Here is a 12,223-nt window from a genome sequence, read left to right on the forward strand (position 1 = left end):
CTATCCAAAGGATCAATTTTAAATGGTACTCTGTAGGGATAACGCATGTTTTTTCGTGTTATAACATCTGCAGAATCCCTCGGGATACGTTGGTACCCTCGCCCTACGGGCTCGGGCACCAACCAATCCCTCGGGATTCTGCAGACGTTATAACAACTAAAACACCCCCGAAAAGTGACAAAAACAGCAGTTTTATGCTAGAATGACTTACTATCACTTGCAGAGACACCTATTTATTTAATGCCAGTGTCACAGGGAACCCAGTTAGTTTCTGATAACGTTTTCACTTCCGGACGATAAGCAGCAAAATACAATAATCATTACGTTTAAACTTTACAAAAAGACATTCTAGCATAAAACTGCTGTTTTTGTCACTTTTCGGGGGTGTTTTAACAGGAGAGAAAACGTGTGTTAACAGAGAGATTCTCGCGCTCGCGTGCTGTTATAACACCTTTTTATATATGCGCGTTCCGTGGCAAAGCGTAAACGTCATTCGGCCCCAAAACGGATAATTCAAAACCAAATGACGTCAACGTAAAAAAACAACTCAGACAATCCCGCGCATTTCGTGGAAATTTAATGACGTTGAGTGACATTGTGTTCATTTATCAGTTTTTACGCGTTTTATGCTAGAATAGCGTTAGCGCATGTTTATTTCGTGTCATAACATCTGCAGAATCCCTCGGGATACGTTGGTACCCTCGCCCTAACGGGCTCGGGCACCAACCAATCCCTCGGGATTCTGCAGATGTTATAACACGAAAAAACATGCGTTATCCCTACATTAGCGCATGTTCATTTCGTGTTATAACATCTGCAGAATCCCTCGGGATAAGTTGGTACCCTCGCCCTACGGGCTCGGGCACCAACCAATCCCTCGGGATTCTGCAGACGTTATAACACGAAATGAACATGCGCTAACGCTATTCTAGCATAAAACGCGGAAAAAATACTAATAAATGAATACATCCTACCTCAACGTCATTAAATTTCCATGAAATGCGCGGGAATGTCTGAGTTGTTTTTTACGTTGACGTCATTTAGTTTTGAATTATCCGTTTTGGGGCCGAATGACGTTTACGCTTTGCCACGGAACTCGCATATATAAAAAGGTGTTATAACAGCACGCGAGCGCGAGAATCTCTCTGTTAACACACGTTTTCTCTCCTGTTAAAACACCCCCGAAATGTGACAAAAACAGCAGTTTTATGCTAGAATGTCTTTTTGTAAAGTTTAAACGTAATGATTATTGTATTTTGCTGCTTATAGTCCGGAAGTGAAAACGTTATCAGAAACTAACTGGATTCCCTGTGACACTGGCATTAAATAAATAGGTGTCTCTGCAAGTGATAGTAAGTCATTCTAGCATAAAACTGCTGTTTTTGTCACTTTTCGGGGGTGTTTTAACAGGAGAGAAAACGTGTGTTAACAGAGAGATTCTCGCGCTCACGTGCTGTTATAACACCTTTTATATATGCACGTTCCATGGCAGAGCGTAAACGCATTACGGCCCCAAAACGGATAATTCAAAATGAAATGACGTCAAAGTGACAAAACAACGTAGACTTTACCGCGTATTTCATGGAAATTCAATGACGTTGAGGGACAATATATTCAGTTTCCTGTTTTTAACGCGTTTTATGCTAGAATAGCGTTAGCGCATGTTCTTTTCGTGTTATAACATCTTCAGAATCCCTCGGAATCGTTGGTACCCTCGCCCTAACGGGCTCGGGTGTCAACCAATCCCTCGGGATTCTGCAGATGTTATAACACGAAAAAACATGCGTTATCCCTACAATCATGATTTTCAAAAGTAGCAGCTATTATACTTTTAGCACATATTCAAAGAAGAAAAAGAGCTGTCTTCTGACAACACGCTGGCCTATTTGAAGGTTTGTCAGTAAATGGATTTTCTACCTTCAGAAGAATAGGTGTATTGCCCAAATAAATGTAATAGTTATCGGACTTGATGTTGTGATCTGGTTTAATTGCACCCAACATCTATGCAAAATTTCAGCAAAGTATCAGCATCATTAACGAAGATAGTAATCGCCATGCAAAACCTTTAACCTACAGTTTCCGGGTCCAAAAAGAGTTATTGGACATGCACCTTTCACCGTGTTTTTTCCACCTCAATATTTTTTTTATAAAGTTTCAAGTCAATATCTGCACCGATTATGTAGAATTTATGTATGCAAAATTTCAACCTAGATTTTTAGAAGTCCACGAAAGTTGAAGTATGAGCCTTGATACCGTAATTTTGTGTTATTACTTCGAATATGAGTGTGACGTTTAAGAAATAATGTATAGAAAAACAGTGTTTTAACGTTATTAATGCACTGAAAGAGGTTATACGTCCGCGGAATAATTTCACGAGGGCGTATCCTGAGTGAATTATTCTGGCGACGTATAACCGATTTTGCGTGTATTAATTTAGGTAAAACACGATTTTGCTATACATTATTTCGATTCAAATAAGCCCTTAATCTAAAACTGTTGATAAAATATTGTAGCGCTCTTTCTTGTTCGCAACAAAAACATTGACGTCATCGCACGTTAACGTGACGTCATTTTAGCTAAGTGTGTTTTAACAGAAACATGCATATTAGAATTTGTGTTATTACCTGGAATATGAGTGTGACGTTGGAACGTTGCATCTGCAATGGTTAAAACACGGTATTGTACTTTTCGAAAAACTTTAACCAAAATTTCTAAGATGAATAGGGGCATAACTTTTAAAATATAGCAGGAAGAGTTACGCATCTTGACAAACTAATGTACATTTTCACTTTGAGCAGGAAAGTAAGTTTCAACTGAATATATTAATCAATAAAGAATATTTGGCTTTATAAAAAAATATTTTACCCAAATTTCTAAGTTAAAATGAGGCATAATTATAAAAATATTGCAGGCAGAGTTACACATCTTGAAACACTTATGTACATTGTCACTATGAGCAAGTACAGCACGTTCCCATTGAATATATGAAGTAATGAAGAAGATATTGGACTTTATAAAAACTTTAACCCAAATTTCTAAGTTGTACTTATAATAATATTGCATGAAGAGTAACACAACTTATCGAACTGTTGAACATTGCCACTGTGCGTAAGTGGAGCAAGTTTCACTTGAATATCTTGAGTAATGAAGAAGATATTAGGCTTACAACACAGACGCAAACGCCAGCCCTCCTTATTCTTCGAATTGTCGAGCTTAAGAGGAAACGGAACTAGATTTGGGTCCCTGTGAGCGGAAAGATAGGAGAGACTCGTGGTGTCCCTCTGGGGGTATTATTTCATTCCGGGCGAATACCTGGGTAGACCCGCTGACCCGTAATCCTGCTGGATGGATTCCTCACATGAAGAATTCAACACCCCAAGAGAGAATTTGAACCCACGCGAGGTTCTACTGATGACAGTGACCTTTACCACTCGGCCTTATCATTTTCATCGGTGCCTAAAAGACCCAGACAGTTTGAAAACAACACACATATAAAACAAAAAGAAGAAAAGCGCTATATGAAGAGCATTATTTCGGTCACTCAACTCTGTATCGCAAGTTAAACCTCCCATGGGCACCCTTTAAATGACACCAATAAAGACACGAAAAGCTATAATTTATCAGCCGCTCGATTCCGACTTTGATTAGAAATCAGTCCTTCCTGTATATGGCATTAGTAGGCTTTCTTCTTTACCGGGAAGATCTTTTTATCGTTTTTAAAATACTGATTTCTAACTTAAGTAAAATATGACAATAAGAGCGAAAAATAAATTAGAAAACTCAGTTCTGCACATCTAATGTCATTTGATAGGTTAGTCTATAGTCTGTAAGTAAAATATATACTGGAAAAATAAGGCTGGGATAGTTTGTATTGATATATACCTCAGTTGTAACAATGCTATGATGATTTTAGCTATCTTGTATTATTTGCAGCTATTTTACCAAATTTTCACAATTTATTTTGCTACAGGAAAGAACTATAAAATAATACAGTAGACAAAATTTGAGCCGCACCATTAGAAAACCAACATAGTGCGTTTGCGACCAGCATGGATCTGGACCAGCCTGTGCTTCTGCGCAGTCTGGTCAGGATCCATCCCTACTGTTTGCTAACGGTTTCTCTAACTGCAGTAGGGTTTGAAAGCGAACAGTATGGATCCTGACCAGACTGCGCGGATGCGCTATGTTGGTTTTCTCATGTTGCGGGTAAGATTATGAATACAGGTTTTGGCAAGTTTATTGGGCAAAGGACTAATTTTGAACAACATTTGCGGACTCTGTATTACAGTTTGTGACATTATTACACCCATACCTGATCAAACAGTAGTTACTGGAATTGTAGATACACAAATTTTAACATATATTAATGATATTATAAATTTATCATAAAATGCTTTATATTAATCATACAAATTTCTGCAAACTTACCCAAGCTGGAAGTAATAGTACACCCCATGGTATCCAGGTACTAGTGCTTTCTGCCGTATGGTGTGGGCAATTATATAGAACAACTTTTTTTTATCTTAGTTTGCAATTATGAGAACGGATAATCTATATGGCTCGCTTTTCATTTTTTAATTATTTTTTGTTTGTTTGAACTACTTATAGAACAGGGTCATGAATGTTAATGAAAGAATCTTCGACACACTCATGTTCCACATGAAAAGACGGAATTCGTTATCTGCCTGTTCAAATTTACTCGCATTTTTACAGAATTTATAGAGGTATATTATAAAACAAAATAAGATCCTCATTGCAGCCTACCTAACACAGCTGACTCCATGAATCTAACTCCAGTATTTTTCTCATTATTGCAACGGCTGTATTTATATATATATTTGCTCTGTCCTTTGCCATAGCAAGCAATTATTTCGTTTTATCTCCTTATTGGTTTCTAGCTGTATATAACGTTATGTGAAAATATCTCGAGAACTTTGTTTGCTTTCTTAAAATTCAAATTTTGCGGACAGACGAACTGGTGGGATACAAACCTAACGTTCCATTTCGCCGATAAAAGATGAAGATACTTTGAAATATGTGTTCTTAATGGAACAAAAAATATCAACTATTCTATAACTAGTATTAAATAAAAAATGCTGTCCTAAAAGAATTGTAGCCTTCAACGAATTAAGTTATTGGATATAAAATGTGTATGGGCCTCAGTAGTAGTAGATGTCATAATGCCCCCACACATGACAACTATTGCTTTTTCCAATTTAGCCTACTTATTAAAAAAACCAAGCACGTTAGAATAAATGGTTGCTCATAGTAAATGCATCGATAGAGTCGAGAACAATAACTGATTTAAGAAATAATATATCTCATCGGTGATTTGTCGCTGAATAAATCACTGTTTGGAGTTCAGATGCGAAGGAATTATATCACGAGGGCGCAGCCCGAGTGATATAATACTACGCATCTGAACGACAAACAGTGATTTATTCAAGAGCAAATCACTAAATGAGATATATTATTTCGATTCTAACACGTTACCAAGGACTTTAAAGTACATCATTGTTGGCATTCATTAAATACTTGCCCATTTTCAATCGGTTTCTTTTCCAGCGCGCCGCGACGCCGTTTCACGCATTGACGTAATAATTGTGACATCAGAACAGTGAATTATTGTTTAATAATTCACTGTTTCCAGCCTTCTTTGTTTAATAGGAAAATGAATCGGATCGTGTTAGAATGTATAATAATTCACCGTTTTCAGCCTTCTTTGTTTAATAGGAAAATGAATCGGATCGTGTTAGAATAACACAATAAATCATCCCGTTTCTATGGCAGAGCATTAGTGCCAAGCTTACTAACTCAAAAGCTCGGCTAAGTATATGGTTTGAGTATCCGCTAAAGTTGAACGTCCGTCCATGTGTCAAGGGTCTAAATGTAACTGTAAGTTATTAAAGCCTACTTTACTTTGAATGTATTTTATTGTTCTAGAAATTGTTAAAACAGTGGATACATTTACTTCCGTATCTATGGATATGTTAGTTGAAGGTACTCAGCATTATAGGGACGAACGTAACACAGTATTTGCTTAGACTTAAAATTACTTCAACATATATCCATGTATGACCTACTCTGGCCTCCAGAGCTACTCAAGATCCTTGTGTCACCTGTACAATGTTGACCGCTACCGAAGTAAAGTAATCGACCTACAGAAGTCCAGAGATGATATACGAGAGAATATTGTATACTTACGATCGCAATCATTGAGGAACAATCTAATACTCACAAACATCTCAGAAGAAGAATACGAGGGTGCTAAAGACAATTAAAATAAATTACGAGAACATTCGCAAAATAAGTTAAAGTTAACTAAGGAAACAGCGGATTCTATTGCCTTTGAAAGGGTACTAGTACATAAAACTGGACTGAAAGAAAGTTGTTGCAAATTTCACGATGTTGAAGGAACGAGAACTCGTGAGAAAACAGTGGAAATCATTGGAAGGTACAGGATGCAGAATGTATAAACAGTTTCCAAGAGAGGTGATCGAAAAAAGAAGAATGTTACTACCTAAGGTGATAGAGCATAGAAAAAATGGGAAAACTTCATGGATTGCGTATGACACCCTGTATGTTGATGGAAAGCCATTGAAGGAATAGGAGTACGAGGGGGTGAACTACATATACTTCCATGGAATGTTAACGGTCTTACGTAAGAAAAGAGTTATGCAAATACATATATAGAGTTAATAACCCGAAATATCGATTTTGAAGTCAAACTTCCGATGCAGCAAGCCGAAGTTTCGCGTTAAAGAGACGAAATTTAGAGCAACGTTCGTCAAAAGTTAGAGTTAAATGGTCGAAATTTTGAGTTGTTTCGTTTTAACTTTCGACTTAATAAAAATACACATGACACTTATGCTCTTCTGTCAGGTACGTATAAACGCCCAGTATATTTTAGTACAATGCAAATTTTGTATATTTGTAGACTTTTGAGCTTTTCGATAAGAAAAAGTTGTGGTGCATAGTATGGTACTTTGTCGGAGCACGTACAGTCTCTGGGGCACGTGCGTAGTCAGAAAAGTCGAAGCCTGTGCTTTTGTGGTGTAACATTATAGCGAACCACTGTGTATGCTTCAGTGCAAACGTCGTTGCTTGAACATGGATATTTTGGTAATGCAAATGCATAAAAGTTAACTTGAATATTAATCTAAATTACGACAACGAGAAACATTACAAAAAAAATCTCATTTTCATAAAACCATACATACACAGGATGAAGACGAACTTAATATATTTTCTCTAAATTTTGGGGGGATTCAAATAGAATTTTCTTTATATGCAGCTGGAACTTTTCTAACATTTTTTACAGTCGATATAAAGTTCACTGGTACTTACGTGGCGTGATTTCCAGTCATGACACTCGTTGACTTTCTGTAAGGTCAGCTAAACTTTGCGCATGCCATGCAAGAAAAATTTAATCTCCTATAAAAATAAAAAATCACGTTTAAGAATCTATGGTTTAGCTACACTGTTATGAAACGCTTTTACTGAATCAATACAGAATAGAAAGTACTTAAATACTCTAACGCCTCTTGTTAAAACAGTTTAAAATGTTCAAATAGACACATGTAGTTTAACAGACGATAATTATGTACTAGATAAAAGCAAAGATGGACTACGTACATTTTGCCAGTATTTTCGGTAATATTTTTAGATTATTTTATAAATTGAGTGTCTGACAATTATCTCATGTTCAGTGAATTGTAAAAGTCAAATCTTAAAATATTGGTTTATAAGGATTATTGAAATTTGAATATTCATTTACCTTATTTAAAAAGTAGGGTGTGATTATTACAAAATACCGTAGCAAATCACATTTATTTAATCAAGGAGCGAAATCCTGAGTTTGAACTATAATTGAGACACGCCTTCAGTTTTAAGGATATTGTTTCGAGGTTTAGAAAATACTTTCATTTTCGAAATATCTATAATCTACATGATTCGATGAGTTATATAAATATCTATAAAATCCAACATATTATAATCTTTCTGATAAGTATGCCTATGCCAGTACCTTGAATAAAACCTTTCAGAAATGTTAGTAATAATTTCTTTCCAGTAAATTTGCAGCTTGCAACTTTTGATGAATTTAAAACTCTGAAACATTTTTCTTTTAATGTCTATATACTGTGGCCTTTAAATGGATTAGTTACATGGTTGCGTACTTATTTCATGTCTGAAGAGCTCTGTACTGGTCTCTGGACACAGTCAAGTGTTGTGAGGTCGCTTTGCGACTTGGTCATAGGAAAACAATAATAGAGAAAGCTTACTTTTTAAAATGTCAGCATTTATAAACGATTAAATCAATTTAGAATAAATATTGTAATAAAAATATTATTCTATGGATGCATAGAATCAGAGAAACATGTAGTTCTTAACTGTAGCTTGAATGATGTTTGAATGAGGTTCTTTTATGCTATGAGAGTATGCTTCATATACGTAATGCGAAGGTTCTTTTATGCTATGAGAGTATGCTTCATATACATAATGCTAAGGTTTTTTATGCTATGAGAGTATGCTTCATATATATAATGCTAAGGTTTTATAATTCTAAACGATTGCTTTTGCGTTATAAACAGATGCTAAATTTTTCCATTATGATCTAATCGAAATGATAATCATTTTTGTTTAACCATTTTTGAATATGCAAAATAGTGCTGATTTTTTTTTCAACCTAATCGTAATAACGCTTTTTAATCCTGGATTAGTAATTGCGTCTTAGTTAAATCATTATTTCAATATTGATATATTTAAATACAAATCTTAAATACTATGCCCCAACGATATCTTGATGTTTACAAACATGACTATAAATAGATTAAAATGGAACATAGGGAATTCAACATTTTTCTAACATGTTAAAATCTAAATATTTCTAGTTTTAGTACCAATTACAAATTAGCTAATAGGTAAAGCATATTGTCCATGAACAACAGATCTTTTTCCATGTGGGTTCGAAACTCAGGATCGACATTTAATTTTTATTTCATTTTTGCATAACACATTTAGATTCCTCCATGTGCTCTGTGACAACACGACTTAAACCGATATGGCAGAGGAGAAAGGTTTAGCATCATATCAAAGATGATATTAATTAAATGCATGCGGTTGACAATCTCACAATCCAATTTCTTTGTATCTGAAACAATGCTGTGCAAACACCCTGTTTACATAATATAGAAACAATTAAATTTCATCTGCAGCTGCATGAAACTAATCTCCAATGATAACTTGATTCCTACCGAAACGCGAGGACGAGTCCATTTTATGAAAACTGATAAAATAACAATTCATAATGCTTGCATATTACTTGACAAGTAAATATAAGTATTTGTTTCATTTTAACTCTCCGGTTAGTATACTGCAACATAGCTCAGTCGGGTAAAATACAGATAGCAAATCGTTTTGTGTTAGAATCCTCATAAGGATTTTTGTTTTCAGACACTTTTTGTTTTTTCTTACTAGTTTTCATTTTGTTCCCATATTTTCGTTTCTTTCTTTGATGGTTTGTATTTGCATATATGTCTTTATATAACATAATATTATGTTCATTAATCGCTTAATTGCATTGGTATTGTAGGTCAAAATTCGTTTTTTTAAACGATAGTTCAAAAAGTTCAATTTGTTTCTCATATATAAAAGATAAAGCTTGTCTAATGCATTATAAATCATGACACCAACTGTTTTGGGGAAAGTTTACCATTTTAAGTTCTCAGCAGAGAGTACTTGATAATAATTCTTGATTATTCTCCAGCCAATACCATCTTAGCCGGTAGATTTGTTGCTGTTCAGAAATTCAATTATCCTGTTTACTTTAAATGGATTTATATAATTAATATAGAATTGAGAATTATTTGATTTGATAAATTATTTGATATATTTTCCAATTGTTCAAAAAAGGGGAGTTGATGGGCGGATACAAGAAACAACCATTTCATATTTGAATAAAATTAGCAAACAGCAACAAATGTATACTTACAATTAAATATTTAATCTATATCCTTTTAAGAGACATGCAAAAAGCATGAAAAAATACCACAAACCTTCCAGAAATATGCAGAACAAAACATGCATGTCTGTCAGTTAACCTACTTTCATTTTCATGCAAGTTCGTGGATGACGTCATCAGTTTATGTGCTTAAATTGTCAAAACCAAAACGAGGCTGTCAACTTATGTACGACTTAATTAATTTCTAAGTATGATTTACAAGCCACTATGTACGACTTATTATCTTCTATGTATGATTTGATAAACACTATATGCGATATACTAATTTCTATGTATGACTTACCAACCACTAAGCAAAACATCTCCTTCGTACGACTTGATAATTCCTACGTATGACTTACTAACTCTTTTTTTAATTTTACGTATAACGCAATTACTCTTACGAATTCCTGCTACGTAATTCAGATTTTCTTTATCCAGCAATTTGTCCCAAATGTGAAAAGTACTTTTCTGAAAAAACAAATCATGGGCGATGTTTATTGCTTTCTTGCTCAAATTATTAACTTTTAAATTTAGAACTAGTATTTTCCTTGCTTCGTTGAGAATGTCCTTTTAGAATAAACTGCAAATAATGGATCTATGTCTAGTAAATTACTACAATGATGTAAAATGCTTATTGCATATATCAATGAGTAATGACTTTTACTGTATACTTACAAGTTACTGTGCAAAAGTGTCTCTCTTTGATTTTGGTTTTTAATATCGTACTGTTCTTTTGTTTTCTTTTCCGACGTCGTGTTTTCGCAAATTTTCCGTAAATAGAATCAAGACTTTTACGTAATACTAGTTTGATTAATGTCTGTATGGCATAATATACCCTTCTTTGACATTGAAGAAGGAAAAGCGAGGAGGCAAGTAAAAATGAAGACTGTAGTGGCAAAACTTTCACGCTTTTATAAGAATGATTTCGGTATGGCAGACATAACCAGATCATAAATTGACACGGTTCATCGTATCAGGAAATTTACATCGGGTTGTCGTTTAATTTTATCATACAACAAGTAAATGGAAATCATACAATAGGTACTTAACAAGAAGAATTCTTTATCTGTTAATTGTAGTGATCAATATTATAAAGTGGTCCAGAATCACCGATAAAAATATTTCTAAGCTAATTAAGGCTAGAGAAGGTAACAAGACACCATTTATGCGATAATCGATGGAAATCGATAGAGTACTTTTTTCTTGAAACAGTACAGGAAGCCAATTAGGAAAATCATTGTCAGTTAACCTTCCGTTTATGGAACAAGCAAAGACTTGCAAATAAACTAAATGACGCAGTTATAGTACCTAAAACTCTTATAATGAAAGACATATAAAAATATATATATCATTTAGACCGAGTGTAATTCTAAAGACTTGAATTGATCATTTTCAGCAGGTTGTTTAAGCTTTTCTGAATCGTCTTATTTAATTTCCATATAGAAACCCTTGCAAAAAGTCAAACGTCCTATATATCAACGCACTGATAAATATGTAATCATCCCCACTTTAATTGGCTTATTGCTGGAAGAGCTTATCAGACAGGAAAAGTTTTCAAATAGATAAATATTGTATAGATACATATCTTGCGAAACTGAAATATAATATGTCACTTGCCAATAGAATATGTGGCTTTACAGTAACAAAAGTTTTGGAAATTGCCATTGTTTCTCTTATCAACAAATTGAATAGACTTTTTCTAAAAGAATGAGTAACAAGTAGTAGTAAAACTATTTTACGGTCTTATCTGATTAATTTTTGTTTGATTTTTACCTGTAATGCAGATAACGTTTTGGTATTGTTATGCAGTATCGGCAAGGCCAGGTGTAAAAAGTCTACCAATACGTACATTTTTTCTGTAATATGAATGAATCTGTAATTATGTCAACAGTATTGTATAAAATCGCCAACTTATCACATTACTGATGAAAGAATCAATATGTTGTATACTTTACTTACTTCACGAACCTCCGTGACCGAGTGGTTAAATTGCTGAACTTGAATCACTTGCCCCTCAACGATGTGGGCTCGAGACTCACTCGGGGCGTTGAATTCTACCTAGCTGGCTTACGGAAGGTCGGTTGTTCTGCCGAGATGCCCGCCCGTGATGAAATAATGCACTGATGGGCACCTTGGGTCTTACTCCACCATTATAGCCATAAAGTCGCCACATGAGCTATTATTGCGTTGGTGCGACTTTAAACCAAACATACACACAAT

This window comes from Mercenaria mercenaria, chromosome 17 (assembly GCF_021730395.1).
Source record: "Mercenaria mercenaria strain notata chromosome 17, MADL_Memer_1, whole genome shotgun sequence".
Taxonomy (NCBI): Eukaryota; Metazoa; Mollusca; class Bivalvia; order Venerida; family Veneridae; genus Mercenaria; species Mercenaria mercenaria.